Here is a 19496-nt window from a genome sequence, read left to right as displayed (position 1 = left end):
TTGTTGAGAATGCTCTGTAGTGGCGTTTGTAGTTGTGAATTTTTTAAATTTTTGTTTATCATGGAATGTTTTAATTTCATCTTCAAATTTGAAACTTAATTTTGCTGGATATAAAATTTTTGGTTGGCATTCATTTTCTTTTAAAATTTGAGATATATTATTCTAGGACCTCCTAGCTTTGAGGGTCTGGGCTGAGAAATCAATTGAGATCTGAATTGCTTTCCCCCATATGTAATTTGATTTTTTTTCTCTCACAGCGTTTAAGATTTTATCTTTATTCTCTGTGTTAGTCATTCTCATTATAATGTGTCTTGGCGTGGGTCTGCTCTAATTTTGTACTTTTGAGGTCCTGTCAGCCTCATGTATTTGATTTTCCATTCCATTCTTTAGGTTTGGGAAATTTTCTTCCATTATGGCATTTAAAAGATTTTGCATGCCTTTGGTTTGTATCTCTGCTCTTTCATCTATTCTGATCACTCTTAAATTTGGTCTTTTCATGTTATCCCACAATTCTTGGATGTTCTGTTCATGGTTTCTTATCATCTTCTTCGCATGTTCAACTCTACTTTCAAGGTTATATATTTTATCTGAATTGTCTGAGGTTCTGTCTTCCAAGTGGTCTAGTCTGTTGGTAGTGCTTTATGTTGAATTTATAATTTGGTTTACTGATTCCTTCATTTTGAGGATTTCTGCTTGTTTTTTTCTTAATAACTTTATTTTATTTTATATGGTGCTGAGGATCAAACCCTTTGCCTCACGCATGCCAGTCGAGCGCTCTGCCTCTAAGCCCCAGCCCCAGCCCTTCTGCTTGTTTTTTTTCACAACCTCTAACTCTTTATTGAAGTGCTCTTTCACTACCTGTAGTTCTTTTTTAATTTAACTCCTTATACTGTCCTTTATTTCACAGTTCTTAGACATTCTGTTCTGTTTTCTTTATATTTTTTTCTTTGCATTTCAGTTTGCAGTATTTCTATTGACATAGCTAGGAGCTCACTGATTCCTTGCTGTGTCAAGGGCATTTCTCATCTTTTTTATAGTGTTTTGATTTCTTCTTCTAGCTCTACTTCCCTTGCCCAGCTTTCTCATATATTATCCATTTTTCCCTTAGGGCCTTAATGTGTTAATAATAGTTATAATAACTTCCTTCTCTAATAATGTTAAAATTTGTGTCATATGGGAATCTGCTTCTAATCCTTGTTTTACATCATCAGATTATGTTTTTGGTTTTAGTTTTCTTTTCTTTTTTGTTTTCATAACATTTTCCTTTTCTTCTTGAAAGCTTGACATGATATATCAGGTAATAGGAACTGAGATGTAGGCTTTTTAGTATGAGGTATGACATTTATCTGACCACGAACTGGGCTGTGTTTAGTATTTGCTGTAGCTATAGGTCTCAGGGGCTTGCTTTCCCTCTAGTTTACCCCTGTTTTTTTTTCTTTCTTCCCCCTCCTGAGTCTGGGATCATCTGAGAACTCCTTCCTAAATAGTTTCAGTGGCTTGTTGCTTTCTCACTTCTAATCAATCCCCTGTTATACTAATGCTGCTGTGTTGGTAAGGCATTCTGGAAGGGAAACATTTTATAATTTTGTGATTATATTTCATTTTTAAAGATGGGGCTGAGTTCCTGGCTTATGACCTTAAAAAGTGTTTCTTAGCATTTTTTCCCTTCTCTTACAGAGGATACTGGAAAGATAGATGGGCCCAAGGTTGAGTGTTTACTCTTTCTCTAGGTCAGATAAGGCTGTATTAAAGTACTTTGTCCCAGAGCACAGCCCAGCTTATGCTCTTGAATATCTGAATTTTAAAAATTCAACTTATGATTTTTTTCACTTTATGATGGTGTGAAAACCATATGCACCCAGCAGAAATCATACTTTGTTCTTCGAATTTTGAATTTGGATCTTTTCCTGGGCTAGCAATATATAGTCCAAATTCTCTGGTGATATGGTAGGCAGTGACCGCCAGCCATGGTTCCTAGTCAGCCTGTGATAATGGGCAGGTTACAACCCCCACTCGCCTGTGTGCTGTGCTACTAAGCCAGGATGTATAGCAGACTGGATATGTTAGATTTATTTTCAATTTACATTGGGTTTATTGGGACATAACCCAATTATAAATCTAGGAGCATATGTATTTCAAAATGGTTGCTGTTTTTCTTTTCCTCACTGAAATAGTAGGAAGGTTTTCTCTGATCTTTCCCATGAGAATCTAGTGAAGTTCTTGTAGGTAAAATCCTGGAAACTGTTGGGACCCTTCTAAGACAGGACACCCAGAACTTTTTAACTCCCAAGATAGTCCCCACTTACCCTTTTAACAATTCGCTGAAGATACCACTTAAATTTTCCTATGAGTTTATGGCTCTCCTATGCCAGCTTCAGGTAAGCCAGTCTCCACTGTGATTGTCTGAATTCACCTGTCTCCTCAGATTTTAGGATGGTTGTTTGTCCTGTGACTTCAATTTTCTCATGGATCTAAGAAAAGTAATTGGTTTTCCATTTGTTCCTGATTTTTTCTTGCTTTGAGGATGTGAAGAATGACTTCCCAGCTCTTTACATGTTGGAGCTGAAGTCCTTGAGATTGGTGTTGACTTGATAAAACTCTGTCTTTTTACCTATAGTTTTTTCTGTCTTTATACTGAAGATGTGTTTCACATAAAAATATATAACTGAGTCATCTAATTTTATCTAGTCAGACAATCTTTCTTTTAATGAGAGTGTTTAGATCTTTTCATTTGATATAATTGCCCATTACAGGAAGCCTTTAGTCTTTTGTAATTATTAATTTTTTTCTTGGATTCTTTTAATTTTTTCTTGCCTTATTTGGGGTAAATTAGATATTTTACAGCATTCTTTTTGATCTCCTTTCATTTTTCTGTATCTACTTTTATTTAAAGATTGATGTGATTTTTTAATACCTTTATTTATATGTGGTGCTGAGGATCAAACCCAGGGCCTTGCACATGCTAGGCGAGTGCTCTACCACTGAGCCACAGCCTCAGCCCCTGTATCTACTTTTTAATTTTTAAAATGATTGTTCTAGATTTTGTAATATGCACATTCATCTTATCACTCTCTATTTGTAGGCAATTTATATCACATCCCATGTATAGCAAGAAGCTGAAAGTGGGACATTTATATTTCTTCATTTGATCTTTGTTCTATTATTTTCATAGATTTTATTTTTACTTGACCCTACAATATATTTATATTACTTTTGCTTTTAACACTTGTTTAAAGAACATTTTATATATGGAAAAAAGTCTTATTAACCCACATCTTTATCACTTCTGTTGTTCATTTATTTGAATAGAATACAAATTTGCATTTTATGTATGTTTTACTTTTCATGTAATCTGTCTGCTCTTAATGAATTTTGTCAGCTTTTATTCATCTACACCAAAGTCTTTATTTCATCTCCTTTTTTGAAGGTTGTTTTCAGTGGACATGGGATGCTAGTGATTTTAGCATTTTAAAAATGTTTCTTCCATTATATTCTGTTTTATATCATTTTCTGAGAAGTAATCTCATTTTCATCTTAGTTTCCCTCTGTTTTTAATGTTTTCTGTATGTATTACTAGCTTACAGTGATTTGATTATGATATTCTTTGCTTTTTTCTTTCTGTTTATCCTGCTCAGAGTTCATCAGGTTTCTTGGCTCTAAGGAGTATAGTCTTCACCAAATTGTGACAATTTTCAACCATTTTATCTTGAAATACTTTTCTTGAATTTTAGGAACATTTAGGTCATTTACTATTTTCCCATTGGTTATTGAAGCTCTATTCAAAATAAATACAAGCAATTGTCCTTGAAAATACAATAACATTTTTTATGCTTTGTAGAATTCTGCTGGTAGAGATGAAGACCATAGTTTTAATTTTCTATTTTAATTAACATGAGCTGCGTTTATCATATTCTGATAGTCATTTTTCCTTTCCAGCTTTAGATTTATCCTGTTACCAATTTGTATCTTCTTTATTTCTGACTTTGGGAGTTCAGATTAAATATCTGCATTGGGGGCTGAGGTTGTGGCTCAGTGGTAGAGCTCTCGCCTAGCATGTTCGAGGCCCTGGGTTCAATCCTCAGCACCACATAAAAATAAATAAAATAAAGGTATTGTGTTCAACTACAACTAAAAAGCAAATATTAAAATCAAAAAGAATAAGTTAGAAAATTTTTAAAAATCTGCATTGGATTTATCCTTTTCTTAGACCCACCTAATCCCACCTCAGCCCTCTATGCTGCTTTGAATGTATCAGTGGCTTTTACAAGAACTTAATTGTTCTGGGTTTCTGGGTTTCACTTGTTCTTTTCAAATCCTTCCCTCCATAGGGTTCTTGCTTGGCTAGTACCTGATGCTGCTGTTAGAACAGGAGAGGTTTCTCACAGTTTCCATTCAGCCTTTGGAGAGCTCATCACTGAGTCGACTCCATGAGTTCTTTGTTCAAGAGTACAAAAATTAGAATTTTTTTAGAATATTATAGCCATAAAATCATCTTAGTCCTCTATAGTCGTGTTCTTTTCTTGAAATATGAAATATATCAATAAATATATCAATATATGATTAAATATATAATATATATATGAAATATATCAATAAATAAATTCTTTAATTTGTTTATTTAATTTATTAATATTAATTAATTTATTAATAATTCTTTAATTTATTAATTAATAACTTGATTCAAGAGATAAAACTTTCCATACTGAGGTTCAGAGATCCCTCTTTCTAGTTGAGTGTCCATGTGATGTCACTTACTTGGAAATGAGCCAGTAATTACTCTGATTTAAAATGCCCTGTGCATGATTTTATTCTATTATAAACCCTAATTTATATATATATATATATATATATGTTTACCTTTGCCTCATCTCTTATTATGATGAAAATTTAATTAATGTGTTTATCAAAATCATTCAGAACATTTTGAAGAATTCACTGAAGTGATGTAGTCTGCTTTTCTGTATCTTGGGAATCTGGTGATTATCTTCGTGTCTTAAATTGTGATGTTCTGTGTGTATGTATATCTGTGAGTCATGAATAGCTGCTGGTTTTGCAGTAGAGGTGATTTTTAAGTCATCATGGACAATAGAATGGAGTAACTTTTTTAATTAAAAAAAAGAAAAAGATGAGATTTGGAAATTCATTCAACTGGGAGGGGGAAGCGCTGTTCATTATCAACTTTATGTATTTATGCAGTCCTCGATTTCAGATGATTAATGAGCTCTCTTAGTTATCTACATAGTGAGTTACTGGGATACTGTTTAAAATGGATTAGGCAGACAGGTTTGAAAGTTCTCTTTTCTCAGATCTAACATTTGTGACACCAATTCCTCCTGCCTTTTAAACAGCATATCTCTTTGGTACTGTGAAGATCTCTCAGGACTTCAATTGCGGGATTTGGAATTCAGTCTGCCTTTGCCAACAATGAAGTCTAAGTCTGAAGTGTAATTTTGAAAGCCATTGGTTCACAAATATGGCCACACATCTAGAGATAATGCCACCATCCCCAGAGTCTGATTTCAGAGGCTTTTAAAAAAATTTTATTTTGCAGTTGGACAGAATACCTTTATTTTATTTATTTTTATAGGGTACTGAGGATTGAACCCAGGGCCTCGCACATGTTAGGTGAGTGTTCTTTGCTAAGCCACAACCCCAGCCCTCAGAGGTTTAATGTGGGTCTTGGGAAGCTATAGATATATAAGTCACCTAAGCAACACCCTCTCACTATTGAGAGTTGTCCTATCACATTTTCTCTAGGATTTCCTTGAGTGACAATGAGGAAATGACAAAGTGTAGCATCCTCAGGGTATGTGGGGGACAAAAGGTCTGAAATGTATTCCCAGTGTGACTGGCCAATCAATCAGAAATAAATACAAACTTACCCATTTTCTTTCTTTAAATTAGAATAATAATGCAAGTACCCTGGATTATAATAAATATTAAATGAAATACTGAATATAAAATAATGATAATAATAAGAGTTTGCACTCACATCTGGCATTCTATTTTTATTTTAGCAAACTTGATTATAAATTCAGCAACTTGCTTTATACAGAATTAGTGGAGTAGATAAGAAGGAAAGTAGAAGCCAAAACTCAGGACCAGAAAGTGAATGTTTCTGAAGAGCAATTGACTTTAAACCTCAAGAGGAAAAAAAAATTAGATCCTTATATGAGAAAACCAAGTGAATTTCAGAACACAAGGATTAGAAAATATCAAATTATTAAATATTCTTTTTTTTTTCCTTTTTGTGGTGCTGGGAATAGAACTCATGGCATTGGGCATGCTAGCCAAGCACTCTACCAACTGAGCTACATCCCCAATCCAAGCTACTAAATATTCTTAAATGTGAAAGGAAACACACACACACACACACACACACACACACACACACACACACACACACACAGAGAATAGTAAGAGGAAATTATTGAACTTAAAGATTTCAGTTTTTATAGAATTTTTTATTATAAATAACTGGAAAGATAGTGTTCTTAGACTTGAATAAGAATGTCATTTTTTAGACATTTATGGTATGTTATAATAGTATTATTTGCTTTTGATGGTTGGTTTACTCAGCAGCACACTTTGTATTTCTCACCACCAACAACCCCTCCCCCTCTGAGAGAGAGAGAGAGAGAGAGAGAGAGCGCCAGAGCAAGCTCGAAGCTAGGGCTTGAGATTGAGCTCTTAAGGGAGTAATTTTATGGCATATTGGCATGCCTAAGGGAGTCTGAGACACTTCCCTGCATTTCACGCCTTACAACTATTGAAGGCTGAGAATATTGTAGTTATTCCATCCCATCAAAACCTGCTCACCTTAGTCTGTGTGTTCTAGAGGAGTTTATTATTTTCTGTTGTGTTTATAAGAGTACAAAGAGTATGAGTATGCAATCTTTATCTTTGTCTCTTTTCTCTACCCCTAGGGAAAACTGTAAGACAAGAAGTCATATAACAGATTAGAATTTTCTTCCTACATAGACCATCTATGCATATTGCTTAAAACACTACTTTTTGGTGGTAGAATAGAAAATGTGGTAGAAATCATTGATGGGAAGGAAGACTTAGTAGAATGATGTAGATAGTGATTTTTCAGTTTACACAACATGTACATAAATAAAGCAGAATGCATATAACATATAAAATACTCATTTTTTAGGTTTACCTATCAATAAATCCATTTTGTGGCAGTTGCTAAGAAATGTGTTATTAAGAGCAGAGTATAGGGGCTGGGGATGTGGCTCAAGTGGTAGCGCGCTCGCCTGGTATGCGTGCGACCCGGGTTCGATCCTCAGCACCACATACCAACAAAGATGTTGTGTCCGCCGAGAACTGAAAAATAAATATTAAAAAATTCAAAAAAAAAAAAAGAGCAGAGTATAGAACACAACTTCTCTTCACCCCAGAAACCAGTGAATTTGATGATTTCTACATTTCTGTCAGTTTAGCTAAGTGAATGTAGGTGAGAGAGGTTCAGGCATGAGGCCTCAGGAGCTCAAATGATGGTTGACTTAGAAATGAGGACGTAGAGGTCATTAGTGTATTAAGTGCTAACTGAATGTGAAGAAATCGGTACACAGAGTGAGTTCTATGGGGGAAAACTGGCCTTTGGGAATACTCAGAGTTAAGATTGTACTGGTTGAAAAGAGTTTGCTGGAGAGTGATAGAGGGCTTAGTGGGTAGAGTGCTTGCTTAGCATACACGAGAGGTCTCGGTTCCATCCCTAATGCCCCTGGCCTCCAAAAAACAAAAAACAAGGGATCAGAGAAGTGGGAAGATAATTAGCATTGGTAGTGTGTAGAAGCCAAAGGAAAGAGTGAATCTCAAGAGCCATGAGTCAAATGCAATCAAAAGGAGTACTGGGTGGTGTGGAGGACCCAGCTGAGTTTGGAAGCCATACATTCAGTGTGTGACAAAAACCGTTTTCTCTGTGAGGTTGAACACACTGGATTTAAGTATGGAAAAGATAGATGCCTGGGCTTCAATTTGGTTAATGGGAGATCAAGAAGATGAAGTTGTATTTCTGATAGAGCCAGTGAAGTAGTAGACCATGGGGTTTAGGCTTTTAATTTAACTAGATTTTTTTATGGAAAATAATCCAACAAAAACCAAAACTGTTAAACCGGATTTCGTATATCAAAATGCCAGTTGATTTAGGATGAAACTCCAGTCTCTGTTCTTTTCAGGACACACAAATTCGTTTCTACTTTTTCCCTTCAAGAGTTGAAATCATAAAGGGGCAATTGTATTCTGAGGGATAGATGGCCATGATAGATTGACTCTGACTAAAATTTTTTTACCTTTAGCTTGGACCATATAGTTGAATTCCCTGAATCCTAGTGATACTGAACATCTTGTATGAGGCCTTGTATGTTGAGGTGATTTAAAACCTTATTAATCTAGGCCCCATTGAGTCAAGATTTGAGCTATTCCAGACACAGCCTTATTAAAACTCACCATAACTGTCTCAGAAAAAAGTTCCACTAAGCAAACGAATAGTACAAACACAATTTTAGCAAGAATGTTGAAACTACTTAAAACAGGATTGTGTTTATAAGTACCCATAAGTACTTCTTAAGTACTTGAATAGATCTCACTTATAATCTATGTACCATGGTAGGTCACCCTAATCTAGTTATTAAATCTATGGAACTTTATCAAGCTTTATTCTATCTGCTATATTTTATAGATAGGTTTTCAGCAACTAATATCAAACATTAGCTCAAATTATTTTCTAAAGAGCAGTATTGGGGCTGGGGTTGTGGCTCAGTGGTAGAGTGCTTTCTAGCACGTGTGAGGCACTGGGTTTGATCCTGAGCACCACATAAAAATAAATAAATTTAAAAAATGTCTATCAAGAACTAAAAAGATATTTTTAAAGAGCAATATTGAATCTAAACATCAGAAACTCACTTAAAATCTGCTTAAAATAAGGCCCTGTCTTGACTCCCGGTTACTTTACTTTTAATGGCTTCTATAGCTTGTGGCTTTAAATGTACCCTATAACCAGAAAAAGTGCTCTGAAAACTTTGCTGTTTTAAACTGTGTGACATATTACAGAGTCACACAGGTTAACTCATCAGGTTATCTTTTTTTTCCCCTTTAATTCTTATTTCTATAACTTTTGCTCTCCTCACATAATTTCAGAAATGTCAGGGGATCTAGTGTTCAGGATTTCTTTCCTGTTTCATGACAATGCCAAGTATAGAATTTTAGTATTACCCACAAGACCCAGTGATAGTTCAGAACAGTCCAGTCAGTAGGAAAACTGAATCAACCCTAACAGATGGAATCTTTTGTGTCATGTCCCTGTGTCTATCAGCTAGTTCGTAGGTTGTCAAAGCTCCTTGGTATATCATATCTGATATAGTCTGGAAGGACTTAAGAGAAGAATTTGTGAAAAACTTTAATTTAAAAAAAAATTAGTTATAATGAATTGTAAAATTTTTAAAATGACTAAATTCTATTCTCAATTTTTGATTTGTTGTGAAGTAGTAATGGGTGATTATTTTATGATAAAGTATAATAAATAATGGTGTCCTTTCATCTATGCTGGGGACGGAACTCAGGGTTGCACATGCTAATTAGAACATTTTCCACCCGTGTGTTATCTCCCCAATACCAACAGCAACCTGTTAATGGCTTCTATAGCTTTTGACTTTAACTGTGGCCTATAACCAGAAAAAGTGCTCTGAAAACGTTGCTGTTTAAACTGTGTGATATATTACAGAGTAGGATGTTATGTGAACATCTCATCAGGTTATCGTATTTTTTTCTTGCTGTGTAAGATGTAGCATTGGAAAAGAAGTCACAGTAAAAGATTTTGATGCAATAACAATTTAAAATAATGGGTCCTGGCTTAAGCTCAAGTTAGTTATTTCCCAGACCTTTGAAAGGTGTTGATTGATTCCTGAGATCATTTTATCCTTCTGCACTGCAAGGCAGATTTAAAAAAAAGAATTTGTTAAATTTTATTGTATTCCAATTTGAGTAATTTGAGATTATCAGGCAAATATTTTATGATTAAGGTGAATGGTCGGTCACTCTTAGCAAGTCTTCCTCTCCTGAGTGCCTTTAAAACTAATTGCTACTGCTCCTTGGAAATTTATGCATTCATTTGTGTTAGGTTCTTTTGAGACAGTTATAAATGACATATGCTTTTTAAATTTATGATTTAGTACACAGAGTGCTCTCATTGGTCATTGAGTCTGGCAGCATTTTGATTCATTGGAATTTTAAGTAAATTATATTGTTTATGATTTCCCAATTTACAAAATTGAAATAACATGTACTCTGTCATTATGTCATAGGAATATAAAGGATACTAATAAGATAACATCTAACACCTCATCATCATCATTCATCAGCAATATTGTCATTATGGCTTTCTCTATACCTAGATTAGTTATGACTAAGCAGAAAATTATCCCAAAATTGAACTCTGATTTTTACTCTGACATTCCTTTACAGGTATGTTAGCTTAGGAAACATGTAATTCATTATCACATGTTCTGTTGTAGAATATGGTCTGGTGGTAGCCAAGGTGCTTCATGTTCAGACATGAACTCTTCATGTTAAATGTATTCTTATTTTTTTTCCCCTGACTTTTGGTATTTGGAAAATAATTTGGGAAAAAAAATTCAAGTGTTCAACCAAGAAGTTTTTTTGCACCAAAGTAAAAGTGGTAAATTTTCTGGTAAGTATTTTAATTTGTATTGAGTTTAGGATCCATTTTCAGTGTAGTGTTTTGAAGTTTCTAGCCACTCAACAAGTAGATGGTGAATTTAATTTTGTTCTCTAAGTGTGATATTTGTGATTTCTGTTATAGCATTAAAAAAGGCTCTCTTCTTTATGGATTTGGGGCTCAAAAGTCTGTGATGTTTGCCTTAGATATAATTCAAAATTATTATATAATATAGCTAAATAACCTAGAGCTTTCTTCACCATTATGTTCCTGAAATTAATAAAAGGTAGGTATCATAATAAGATGTCCAATATGTGACATTGGAAGAATTTTTCAATTTTATATTAAAGACTTTTTATTGTGTTCAACATTAGTTTGTATAAGATCTCAAACAGTAAAAGAAAGAAAAGATGATAGGAAACATTGAAGTCAGAGCATCTTTTGGCAATGTTTTCATTTTCACTTTAGTTTCTAACTCCATCCCTCATTCATCCTGCCTTATATCTGCAATGCTTCTAACCAACTTGTATATAGTTTTTGTTGATTGTTCATTTTCTTCTACTAGAATAGAAGAGCCATGAGGGCAAGAATACTGTGTTTGCCCACCCTACTACTACTCTTTAACATGGGTAGGCACTCAACAATATTTGTTAAAGAATTAACATACCCTTGATTCTGGAAGGAGATAGAGCAAAGAACATGCAACCCTGAGACTTGATATAAGCTCAATTTTCCCTTCAGGACCATCTTTAAACAAACTCTTTAAAACAAATTTTAAATATAGCTCTGGTTATTCAGCAACTGTGTGCTTCCTCTTAGAATCCATTTCAGAATGTAACTCACTGAAGACATTAATAAAGTAAAACAAAGAAAATGTTAAACTCTTGGAAGAAAACACAGGAAGGATCTTCATGATCATGGATTTGTCGGGGTTTTTAATTATGATACTAAAGCCCAAATAAAAAAAAAAGAAAAAATTGAACCTCATGAAGTTAAGACATTTGTGCTTCAAGAAATATGAAGAAAGTGAAAGGCAACACATAGAATGGAGGAAACTATTTGGAAATCATCTATCTGATAAAGGGTATATAACTAGAATACAGGAGAACTTGTACAACCCAATAATAATATGATGAACAACCCAATTAAAAATAGAAAAGATTGAAGAAGATATTTCTCAGATGAAAAAGATGCACAATGGCCAATAAGCACATGAAAATATGCTCAATGGTATAGTTTGATCTTAAATGTCCCCTAGGGCTTTTGTGTTAGAGGTTTGGTTCCCAGGGAGGCAGAAGAGCTTGTAAGAGATAAGACATAGCAGGTGGTCTTTAGGTCTTTAGAGGTGTGCCTTTTGAGTTGAATTGTGGAACCCTGGTCCCTTACTCTCTTTTGCTTCCTGGCCATGAAATGAACAGTTTTCCTCTGCCAGGTACTCTACCAGTGCCATCAAGCAACCCACCAGAGGCCCAGAAGCAACAGGGCCAACTGATTGTAGACTGAACTTCTCAAACAGTGAGCCAAAATAAACCTTTTCTCTATAATTAATTGTCTGAGATATTTTACTAAAGTGACAGAAAGCTTGAATAATATACTCAGCATCATTAGTCATCAGGGAAGTACAAATAAAGCACAGTAGAATAGTACTTCATCTCCATTAAGATGGTTAGAATGTAGAAGTCAGATAATGACTATGTTTGTGAAGAAATGGGAGAATTAGAATCTTTATATGCATTTGGTGGGAATGTAAAATTTTTGAAAATTTTGGAAAAACAGTCTGTACATCCCCAAATGATCAAACAGAGCTACCGTAAGGTCTTGCAATTCTACTCTTAGGTATCTATCCAAGAGAAATGGAAGTAGAGGTCCACATAGGAACTTGTGTAACAATGTTTACAGCAGTATTATTCATAGTATCTTAAAATGAAATGGTACAAATATCCATGAGCTATTGAATGGATGAAATATTTTATACATTGTTACATAGTGGGATGCTGTTTTGCCATAAAAAAGAGTGGCACACATTCTTTACACATTATAGTATGGATGAAACTTAAAAATATACAAAGTGAAAGAAGACAGTAATTAAAGTTCATGTTTATACATTATATCCACAATAGGTAATAGATAAATAAAGTGTATTAGTGGTTGGTAAGGTGGGCAGAGGGATGGAACCATGGAGTTCAGAGGAGTGCAGCTAATGAATGGATACAGAGCTTCCTTTGAGATAATTAAAGTGTTCTAGAATTGACTATGGTGATAGCCTTCAAAATCTGTCAGTACACTAGTAAGTAGATCTTAAGGAGACATCAAATAACTTATTACAGAAATTTTCTAACAGTTTTGGGTACTTACAGATATTTTTCTGCTCATAATGTATATATATTATATAATTTATTATACATATATATTCATGAGTTGCATTCTAACTTTGTTTTGCTGATTGTTTCTCATAAGAATATGAAACAGTTTATATATTATGTATAAATATTTTGCATATGTAATATATAATACATAGTATGATCTCTATAATATAAAATATATATTATATATTATGGAATATATATAATAACACAATATCTAATATTGTATAATGTATATATGAGCTTTGTATGATTCACTCAGCTCCCAGTTTCTGTGTCCTTTTCTGCATGTAATATACATAATAATATATAAACTGTTAAGATACTATTAATGCATATCTTAAAGTTTTTAATTTTATGCATGTATGTAAAAAACACAATAGGTTTTTTTCTTCCTAACATTGTATTGTCCTTCAACTAAAATTGTATGTCTTTGTGTTGTGATCTTGAGGTAAGTTAAGAATTAATGGTGTGTGCTTTCCTGTTCCTCCTTGAGCAGGCATTTATTGACTGTTGGCTCTGTGCTCTAGCATCTTCATTTCCCTAAAAGACTTCAGATTTTACGCTTTGTTTGCAGAGATGAATGCAGGCCGATGCAGACTTAGCATGACTTTCCTTACCTTTTTCCTTACCTGGAATTAGGTTGTGGTTTTGCAGGGCTTTGTATGGTCCGTCTACTTCCCTGCTACTGTTCTCCTTTCCTGCATGCCTCTATTTTCTCAGAGCCTTCATAGGTGTGTATCTTAGAGACGTCTAGGTATGCCCTTGGAAAAAAATCCTTGGAAAAAGAATTTTCTTGGAAAAATCTGTCCTGATGTCTAAGGCCCCAGCTCACCTGTCATGTTCCTTATCTTTCACTCCTCTGTGCAGATTCTCTGCTCATGACTTTCTTTGTATCCTATTTTTCCCTAACTGCTTGCTGTCCCAGGACTTGCTATTGCTGGGCTTTCATGTTCTTCTTTGTTGTCCTGTCAATGCAAGGAGAGCATCCACCCCATCTAGAAAGTCAGGAAGCCAGAGCTGAGTCTTAGGGACTCTACAGTCACCATACCTGTACCTCCTCCAGCTCCCCCACCCCTCACACCTCTATCTTCCTTTGTTTATTTTTGACTTCTTAGTCTTTCAGATTCAAAGGTTTATTTAGAAATCCTCTAAATATAATTGAATTGTCTAATTCTGCTTGAATTTCCAATTATTTGCACTTTATACATTTGAAATCTGTGTTTCTTTATGTTCATATTTTAGTTTTTTCCCCTCTCCAGTGCTGGGGATTGAACCCAGGGCCTTGTGCATGCTAGGCAAATGCTCTACCACTGAGGTACACCCCAGCCCAAAGTCTGCATTTTTATTATTATTTGTTTATCTTTGTACATTTTTTTCTGCTTCATGTTATTTCATGCAGCTGTATTGAAAATAACATATAATTAATTTTTGTTAATACTCAAAGAAATTTTTATCATTACAAAAGAAATCAAGGCTGTTATAGCTATGAAAATATTGATCTCCTTGCTCTAATTCTTGCCTTTTCTTAAAAAAAAGTTCTAGGGCTGTCACAAGGGTCTAGGTTTAATCCTCAGTACCACAAAAATAAATAATAATTTGTGTTCTGGGTTTTTTTTTTAATTTGTGTTCTCTTTTATTTCTTTTGGATTATTTTTGATGTTTCTTCTTAATATTGGTTTCTTTAGAGAACTCATTCTGGAGTTCTGTGTTTTAACTTTATTTTGTTAACTATTTCTCATAAGAATATTTGAATCTTTCTATCTCAGACCTTTAAGTTTCTTCATCACATTGAATCTTTGCCAAGGAGGGAAGGAAATCCTGTACTTGCCTTTGCTTGTCTGCCAACTCTATTCAGACTTAGGTTTTATAGAAATAATTTACATGTTAATTACTAAATCAGTCTCATTTTTTCTTTTAATGTCTTTTTGAATAATTGCCATTAATTCTACAGCTACTTTATTGAACATGCCCTATCTAATTATAGTTTTTATTATCTTCATTGTTTATAACATTGTACCACTTACTTGGATCTTTTTTTTTTTTTTTTTTTGCGGGGGCTGTAGCACTTCCCACAAAATATTTTGTTCCTGGTGATAATGTCTAATCTCCTTGTTTTAAAAAAATGTTTTCCACACTTAATGTTATATTTTATGTCATAATCCTTGCCTTCATATTTGTGTCATTATAGCTCTTCTAGCATTTAGCATTGCGTATCCCCTCCCTGTCACCTGCCTTCCTGCCTTCTCTTATCCTCCTTCCTTTTCATCCTTAACTTATTACTAGGGAGCTCATTGTGATTTTTCTCTAGTTTTACACCTTTGTAGTTTATCAGGAAGTTAGGTACATGTGGCCTAACAGTGTTCTCCTCTGGCACTTTATTCTCAGGGGTGTGTTCCAGTTGATTATTCCTTTTCTTTTCTTTGTTAGGTAGCAGTGTTACCTCCTGGGAATGGCATTTGTTTCTCATCTGTTTACTCACGATTTTTCCTCCATGTTCTAGAAGATTACCTTCCTTCAGTCAGTCTTCTAGATCAAAAATCTTAATTTTCCTCCATGTTTGTTTGTTTACTAGGCTTTAGTTTTCTGGAGCTTTTCTTGGGCCTTAGTTGTTCTTTATGTTTCACAGTAGCCTTTTTCTGGTCTTGAGGACTGAGATCTTGAGATCACCCTGAGCATGCTGCAGAGGCACCTTTACTGTACTTAGTCAGCCTGACTTCTCTCCCATTTTTTGGTACTGACTTTCCTCCAGGTTTCGAAACTCTTCACAGTATGCACATCTTTATGAAGGGAGATGTCAGCTGGTTGGTGTTGGTAGTAAGAAAGCACCCCTGCCCTCAGCAGAGGTGAAAATCTCTTTTTGCCCTCTCCTTTTGGAGGGTCTATACACCAGTTGGCCTGTGGTGTTGAACTCTCCAGGGGACCATAGACCAAAAGGTGGCTTTCCCTTCAATGTGTCTTCTAGTCACTATCCCTGTAATACTATCACAAGATATTGAGTGGAATATTTTCTCTTTCTGAATACTGGTGATTTGTATCCTAAGAAGAAATCCTAGACCCATTGAGGCCTTTACATTAAAAAAAAAAATACTTCAAACTGGGACCTCATCCCTTCCTCCTCAGGGTCTAAGAAACATCATAAGAACTTTCTTTGCTTCTCCTAGCACTTTCTCTTTCCTCCTAGTACCTTTCTCTCTCCATCCATCAGAACAGATTGATCAGGAAGAGGGGATAGAATTATTAGGCATGAGTCATTGGCCCACTGGGCAGTGCTGTGGCTGTTCCCTTCTCACCAAACTGAGACGGGGTGCACAGCAGAAGACTTGCCTAGAAAAATTAGTGGTGTTTCAAGGGGGCCCTGGGCGGGACCTGACATCTTATTTCTAAATGGAAATCTGTTTAAGTAGCATGTCAGAAGCTGTTGATTGTTTAGTTTCTGTTCTCCTCTTCTACATAATGGAATTATTAATTTTATTTGAGTATATTCTTGCAAAATTACATTTTCATGCTCCTCCTGTAGTTAGGTGTAGACAAGTGACCATATTCTAAAATATGCTCTGTTTTTGAGCAGAAATGATGTGTGCCAGCTGCTTGAAAAAACATCTGTAAAGGGGGTGAAAAAGAATCGTATTGATGGTAAGATGAATGTGATGGTAAGAATTCCAGCAGCCATTTTACATCAAGGGTTGGAAGCCATACAATGTAGATAGTAGAACAATATATAGAATAAAGAAAAAGTTCCCTAATAATTTTGGGGACGTCATACTAGCCCTTTCTGTCTATCAATTGGCTCAAATGAGTGCAAGATAAACTTTTATCTTGATTAAGTTTCTCTTATCTGGCTTTTCTATCACTTGTACATGAGCTCAGTCCTAACTAATTGAAGAGAAGACAAGACAAGGCAAGACCTGGACAGAAATTTCATGGCAAGGAGAAAGGATTGCAATGGAATAGCTACCTTCTTGCTGTTACAATACTTGGAAATACTTTTTTTTTTTTCTGGGGCACTCAACCACTCAGCCACATCCCTATTTTTTTTTTTTTTGTTTGTACTTTATTTAGAGACAGAGTCTCACTGAGTTGCTTAGCACCTTGCTGTTGCTGAGGCGGGCTTTGAACTTACAATCTTCCTGCCTTAGCCTCCAAAGCCACTGGGATTACAGGAGTGTACCACTGTGCCTGGCAAGAATGGCCTCTTGATGAGGAAATTCCAATGATGAAGAAGGGCAGCTGCTACTGGAAATAGTAGTTGGGGTTGTGGAGCCTATTAGAATAGGCTGTTCTAAAGCCAGATTTCTCCCTTTGCAGTGGTAGCTCTATTTCTGCCTCACCCATTTTGTAGAGCTAACTCTAACAAACCATGCCTGAGTTAGCATGTGTTCACTTGCTGTTCAGTGACCTGGATGGTTATTGTTAGGTATAGAAACAGGGATCACCAAAAAGCAGGAAATGGCATGTCATACAGATAAGCAGAACTGGGAAGAGGTGTTCCTCGAACCAGGCAGTGCTTCTGTTTCTAGTCACAGGTGCTGGATTGGGAGAAGAATCTGTGTAGAGCCTGGCCCTTGCCAAACCAATGCTCAGAACCACCAAGCTGGCCTCTATTGGAGGAGGAGTTAGAGAATTGGAGTGATGATATCTGAGAATAAACAGAAAGTTTTGAGACTTGTGCATATGTGGTTGAAGATCCTCTTAGCAAGAGAAACATTGGACATCATATAGTTGGATGCAGTGGTGGAAAAGTAATTTAATATCTCATTTCTCCAAGTGCATAATTATCATTGAACCATTTACACAGGATGGGATTGAATTTTTTGTTTTATCTTCTCAGACAAGATGGGAAGAGAATATTGATTCAGCCACTCTGATTTGGGAAGCTCTAATGGAGTCCCTAATTGTGGTGATAGGGTCTGAGATTGGTAGTGCTTGGTCACAGGCTACCTGAGTGCAGTCAGACCTATAGCCATCAGGGAAGGGGCTGAGAGATACATAGAGGTGGGGTGAACAGGGTCTCCCCATTCCCCCTACACCATGTGGTCCTATGTCTTCCATGATGGCCATCTCTGGTGCAGCCACATTAATCAGTGAGCTGTCCTTTCCAAGCACCACAATAGTGCCACTTTGTTTCTGCTGGTTATAGCCAAGTGGCTGCTTTTATGGACTTGTGATAGTTCTTATGAGGTACCTATCACTTCTTATAAGACATGTGCCTTGGTCTGTGTTGTGTTGTTGCCAACTCAGCACTGATTATTTTTACTTAATCACATGTTTTATATTGTTCAAAAATTCTTTAGTTTACTTGTGTTGAATGTGCCCTTCTCTGATTTTTAGGGTTACTGTTGATTTCTTTCTCAATTTTATATGTCTTTAGTGATTTCAACATGATCCTGTAAAGTAGGAGAGACCAGTGAACATGATCACTTTGCTTCTTGAAAGCGGAAGCCCATGGTGCCAATGAGTGCCATTTCCTCTGTGTGTCCTTTGCCCCCATTTATCTGCCATAGCTCAGCTAAATATCTCCCCCTTCTTGAAGCCTCAGGCTCCCTAGGATGTATTTACTTATTTAGCTCCCTTTTCTGTGTGTATAACACTTGTCTGTAGTTCTTATTGTGCATTAAATAGACTTTAATATTTTTACTTCTTTGAATGTATGTGTCCCAGATGTATCATGGGTTCCTTAATGACAAAGTTTGTTCTTTGTTCATTCTTCTTTTCCCAAACTCTGCACAGTGTCTGACCTGGTTAAATGTTCCCTAAATGTCTGTTGAGGAATTATTTATGGCTTGCCTTCTTGATGCTTTGTGAAAATTATAAGCTTACAAATTATGGAATATAGCATATGATTACCCTCATGGGAGAACTGAAACACCAAGAATTATTTTCAGAAATGACATTAACATCACCTAAGAGTGTAATCTTCTACTTTCACAAACTGACTTTGTATTGTAATTGTATCCATATTTGTTTTGGTTGAGGAGAGATAGTTGGAAAGGTACATGTATGTGTGTGTCTCTCTGTTTGGGGACATTATAATCCAAATGTCTTTTAGTGTGAAAAGAACAAGAAAATAGACAATGTGGGTTTATATGTCTTGGGAGCCAAAGAATCTGAGTATAAATTGAAGGAACAAGAAAATTATTCAGATTCTTAAGTATACTATGTTCCTATAAAATAAGCTCTTAAATTCCTTTTATGTTAGTTTCCCATAATCATTGCAGCAATGCAGTTACTGTGGTAGAACATGTCAGAGGTTACTATCTTCAGTTCTTTGAAGCCCTAAAAAAATACTTTTAAGTCAAGAATTCTGGGTTACTGTGACAGGTATGAGGACAGTGGTGGGAGGTGGTGGGTGATCAAAGAACTTCCTGGAGTTATGACTTTTCTCATCACTGTCACATTAGCACTGGGAGAATATATGAAATTGATAGCTAGAGCTAGCTAATTAGGAT

The 19496-nt window shown here is 35.4% G+C and overlaps 1 protein-coding gene, 1 non-coding gene and 1 pseudogene across 4 annotated transcripts in view; 1 reads left to right on the top strand and 2 right to left on the bottom strand.

Moving 5' to 3' along the window:
• Positions 1-19496, top strand: part of Gmds (GDP-mannose 4,6-dehydratase) — a 615427-nt gene that overhangs the window by 226322 nt on the left and 369609 nt on the right. The gene's annotated exons all lie outside the window — the stretch shown is intronic.
• The window catches only part of LOC101958985 (chondroitin sulfate N-acetylgalactosaminyltransferase 2 pseudogene), a 105781-nt pseudogene that overhangs the window by 63646 nt on the left and 22639 nt on the right, over positions 1-19496 (bottom strand).
• On the bottom strand, positions 14304-14375 carry Trnaa-agc (transfer RNA alanine (anticodon AGC)). Its single transcript has one exon. It is a non-coding gene; the product is annotated as a tRNA-Ala (tRNA).

The sequence above is a fragment of the Ictidomys tridecemlineatus genome, chromosome 8, assembly GCF_052094955.1.
Source record: "Ictidomys tridecemlineatus isolate mIctTri1 chromosome 8, mIctTri1.hap1, whole genome shotgun sequence".
NCBI classification, from domain to species: domain Eukaryota; kingdom Metazoa; phylum Chordata; class Mammalia; order Rodentia; family Sciuridae; genus Ictidomys; species Ictidomys tridecemlineatus.
This window is presented reverse-complemented; position numbering and strand designations above follow the sequence as displayed.